Raw genomic sequence first — 5,016 nt, forward strand, 5'->3', positions numbered from 1 at the left:
GTCTTCAATGGACTGGGAAAGTTTCAAGTATCTGCGCACTCTAGATTGGAAGTTGGGATTTTTTGAAACAAACAGTGTTTTTGGACGAAAACGCTGACTTTTATGCGAACATTTCCCAGTGGGCAAAAATGAAAAATGTGTGTCGAATTTTGGGTATTTTGAGTGTCAACGGCGGGCTACGGGCGGTGAGCCACTAACTTAAGAGAAACGATTGCCGCATCTGCTATAAAATCTGGAAATTTCTTTACCGAGGTCCCACACAAGCCAGTCGTCGGCCCTCTTTGATTTTCACCGCTTGTGCGACGATTTTCTGGCGCTTTCCCACCGAGACCAAAAGGGCGGTGGACTGCAGGCCCGGACTGGGAAGCGTGGGCACTCCAAGGCCTCCATATTGGCCCTTGATAATCTTCACAACGGCTGGAAAGTGATGCTTGGAGACGAACTCGCGCAAGTAGCTGCCCTCGTCTGCCCATCGAGCAGCCGCCACTGTAATCTGAGCATCGGTGGCCGCCATTCTAACATTACTTTATCGGCATTTCTGCAACAAAAAACAATAATTGTACGAATGCAGATTACTCAGATGCAGAAAAATCGCCGATGTTACATGGAGATAAGGAGGCCCTCGGAAAAAATACACCAGTGCTTTCAACCAGAGTGGTTTGTTGCGCCCATTCGGCCAATGGGATGGCCAGAATATTCCTCCAACCCATCAAGGATTGATGCAAAATCGCGAGAAGTCGACGAAGCGCAAAAAGCCGCCGTTTGCGTCGAGCAACGCCGAAGATGGACGGCCTTGAGCTGGTCATACTGCTGGTCAGCAATGGGCAAGGTTCGTCCGATCGGTGAAAATGTGGCCTTGACTTCGCCATAATAAGCGCACTTTCTAAGTCACTGCCTGCACACACATATCCCATAACGACCAGAATGGGCGGCTTATTTGGCCTTCCATCCGCCCATTTAAGCCTTTTTCTATGATCAGGCTGCATCGGTGCCAAAAGGGGGATGGATTTTCCCTAAGTACCATAAAGCCAATGGCAATGCGTCCGTTCATCTTTAGATAATAGAAATTAGCGGTTTACCAAGGCAAAACAAGAAAGAGTTGCCGAACATTGGTTGAAATGCCGAATTTCCCACAATCTGGAATGTGTTGAAAGCAAGTGCAGCTACCAAAAACCGGTAAAGGATGTCTTGAGCTCGATTTTTTCAAGATATTTAAAGAACGCAGATGCATTTTTGATAGATAATAATTTGTAAGATCAGTCACAGCAAGAAAAGAGGTAGAAAGTAGCAGAAGAACTTGCAATAAACTGCTCAACAAAATCAACGTCTCACAGACAAAGATTGGAAGTTGGGATTTTTTGAAGCAAACAGTGTTTTTGGACGAAAACGCTCATTTTTATGTTCATTTCACCAAGTCGGCCAAAATCAGGGATTAGGGGGATTTGAGTCAAATTTTCAGCATTTTGAGCGTCACTCATCTTCTATAGACTGGGAAGGTTTCAAAGGTCTGGGGGCTCTAGATTGAAAGTTGGGATTTTTTTAAACAAACAGTGTTTTTGGACGAAAACGCTCATTTTTATGCTCACTTCACCAAGTCGGCCAAAATCAGGGACTAAGGCGATTTGAGTGAAATTTTCAGCATTTTGTGCGTCAATCATCTTCTATAGACTGGAAAAGTTTCAAGTGTCTGCGCACTCTAGATTGAAAGTTGGGATTTTTTGAAACAAACAGTGTTTTTGGACGAAAACGCTCATTTTTATGCTCACTTCACCAAGTCGGCCAAAATCAGGGATTAAGGCGATTTGAGTCAAACTTCCAGCATTTTGATCGTCAATCATCTTCTATAGACTGGGAAGGTTTCAAGGGTCTGCAAGCTCTAGATTGAAAGTTGGGATTTTTTGAAACAAACAGTGTTTTTGGACAAAAACGCTCATTTTTATGCTCACTTTACCAAGTCGGCCAAAATCAGAGACTAAAACGATTTGAGTGAAATTTTCAGCGTTTTGAGCGTCACTCATCTTCTAGAGACTGGGAAGGTTTCAAGGGTCTGCGATCTCTAGATTGAAAGTTGTGATTTTTTTAAACAAACAGTGTTTTTGGACGAAAACGCTCATTTTTATGCCCACTTCACCAAGTTGGCCAAAATCAGGGATTAAGGCGATTTGAGTCAAATTTCCAGCATTTTGTGCGTCAATCATCTTCTATAGACTGGGAAAGTTTCAAGTGTCTGCGCACTCTAGATTGGAAGTTGGGATTTTTTGAAACAAACAGTGTTTKTRGACGAAAACGCTCATTTTTATGCTCACTTCACCAAGTCGGCCAAAWTCAGGGATTGAGRCGATTTGAATCAAATTTTCAGCATTTTGAGCGTCACTCATCTTCTATAGACTGGGAAGGTTTCAAAGGTTTGCGTGCTCTAGATAGGAAGTTGCGAATTTTTGAAGCAAACAGTGCTTTTGGACGAAAACGCTCATTTTTACGCTCACTTCACCAAGTCGGCCAAAATCAGAGATTAAGGCGATTTGAGTCAAATTTTCAGCATTTTGAGCGTCAATCATTTGCACGGTTTATAATGCATTGGCATTATAAAGTTTCGGAATAGCTAATTTCAGGCTGAACCCAGCTGATGAGAGCTAATAGGCTCGAAACCGGTCCTGAGGGTGCCTGAGTTTGGCGCATTTCGAAATCTGCACTTAATTATTTAATAGCTCATGACGGCTCTGAGAGATTCAGTGCAATTATTTTTCAGGTCGTGCGTAGTTTTGCAGCAAATCGGTGCTCCAGATAAAGTTTCTACAGTTTCTATAAAAAGTTCAGCGGGTTTTCACATGGATGAAAACTGTTTTTCGTCTTTCAACCCCACAAGCATTAAGATTAGATAAGACTTCAAATCTTAGTAAAACGTTGTTGAATTTTTTCCACCTTTACAATGATTATTTCAACCCACTTTGATTCTGAAGCGCGATTTCGAGTGGCTTTTATACGCTGAACCAGCTGCTTACTGCTGCATCAGAATCTGATCCTGGGAGTCTTAAGCGAAACTGAACGAGTGCTGAATTCGACTAGCATATATGTGAAAGAAACTCAACATAAAAAGACTGCTGTGGAACTTGCCACCGTTGAGCGTTCTTCCGGCGTTCATCGAGCTCATTGTAGAGTTTTCCAGGGGAGACTTTATCCCCGCCTTTTTCCCCATCTACACAGTGATGTAGTTTTACTGGCACGAACTTGTATGCAATTGTGCACTATAAATTGCCTGACGATGAGCTGATTGGGCGCTGCAGCAAAAAGTCGATTTTTTCCGGGCCCGGCGATTTCCAATTCGATCGTGATCTAGATCTCTTCGGATCTAACGGGCTGCACTACTTTCGGCCACAGAATGTTTGTTGTTAGGTGAGACCCGTGACAATTAAAATAGTGAAACATTATGCTTTTTAACGAGCGGCTATTTTTATTGCATAACGGTTGTGCCGAAGATGCGAGCGGATCCATCCGCCAAGCGAGGCGTTTTTCTTGAAAAATTGATCGATTCAGTGCCCCGTCCGATAATGGGACTTTTGCAGCAGCCCATCAGCGTTTTTACGTGCCGATTTGAACTTTTGACACTCTTTCTAACCCGGATGTTGCAACTTTTCTACGCCACTAATTGCACGATGATGAAGAATATCACTTTTCATCGACCGGAATCCATCGGAATTACAACATCGATTGCACGACCAGAATCAATTGTTGGCTTTTCAATTTCGATCCGACTTTCACGACACAAGTTTAATAATAAATTTAATTATTTATGGGGGCTTTCGGAGCGATTTAGGCCGGGCTTTTCGATTATAGTCAGTGCATTCGAAACGATGATGATTTGCCAACACTCGAAACGAAGATTGGTCTCTATTACGCCACTGGTCGCCTTAAGGGGCACGGCACTGGTCTAATCAAAGAAGTAGGTTATTGATTTGTCTTCAAAAGGCTGTTTTTTTTCTAACGGCCTGGGGTTAACTGCAATCAGTTTAATGATGCAATTAGGGTTGCAGCCTTTTACGGGCTCCAACATTAAATCGCTTGGATAAAACTGTCTTTTGTTGTCTCAAATATTGGTATTTCAATCGTTCCATTTTCTTTAAGATGGGGTTTCCACGCAAAAGTTTCTAAGAAACTTGCTTGGTTCCTAACAGGAAAAGAGTGCAAAAGGAGTGCGTTTTGCACCACAACGGTTCGGGTAAAACCGAAGAAAGTGGCAGATCTTGAAGATGAACGCAAAAACTGGGTATGGAAAAAGGAAGAGAAACGAAGAGGCAGAAACAAAAATCGGTTCGGGTCTAACAATCTAACCTGATAAGACACTTTTTAAGAGCTTCAAGTGAAACTTTCAATTGAATGCGAAATTCGATAAAGTCCGCTTGATCGAATTCAATTTCTGCCTGTTTTAATTCACATTTAATGTGTGGATTAGTGTTAACGATTCGGGTGGTTCATTTGTTAATTGGTAGCACCATTACGTGAATTTGACGTCATTATTTGGTCACTGTTCGTCACCACCTGAAACTTCTAGCAAGTTTTTCCACGAGTTCGATGCTTTCCTCGCGTCCGTAAGCTGAATGATGTCAAATTTAAAACATTTTGAAAATTTTTTAATTTTTTCGAACAATCGACCCCCACCCCTTGAAAAATTTCGACGAAAAATCAAAATTTCACATTCGTGTTTTTTGAGCTCAATCGATTCCTTTCGACGTAAGAATGTCACAAATGGGCATTTATAAAGTGTTTGGATCAATAATAAGGAAGAAATCGTCGATTGAAGATCGTGAACGATCAAAAATCGCTTAAAATGTGCCGAAAATGTCAATTATTTCGGATCTAAAACTTCTAGCATGTTTTCCAATGAGTTTCATGCATTCCTCGCGTCTGTGAGGGGAAAATGACGTAAATTTGAAGACGTTTAGAGAAAATTTTAATTTTTTCGAAAAATCGACCCCCACCCTTGGAAAAATTTCGGCCAAAAATCAAAATTTCACTTGC

The 5,016-nt window shown here is 41.8% G+C and overlaps 1 protein-coding gene across 1 annotated transcript in view; it reads right to left on the reverse strand.

Annotated features, from left to right (window-relative positions):
* Nucleotides 1-5,016, reverse strand: part of LOC109538961 — a gene marked incomplete in the record, with an annotated part of 31,776 nt that overhangs the window by 2,143 nt on the left and 24,617 nt on the right.

Source organism: Dendroctonus ponderosae, unplaced genomic scaffold (assembly GCF_020466585.1).
Source record: "Dendroctonus ponderosae isolate FM_Combo_2020 unplaced genomic scaffold, Dpon_F_20191213v2 Dpon_F_20191213_10, whole genome shotgun sequence".
Taxonomy (NCBI): Eukaryota; Metazoa; Arthropoda; class Insecta; order Coleoptera; family Curculionidae; genus Dendroctonus; species Dendroctonus ponderosae.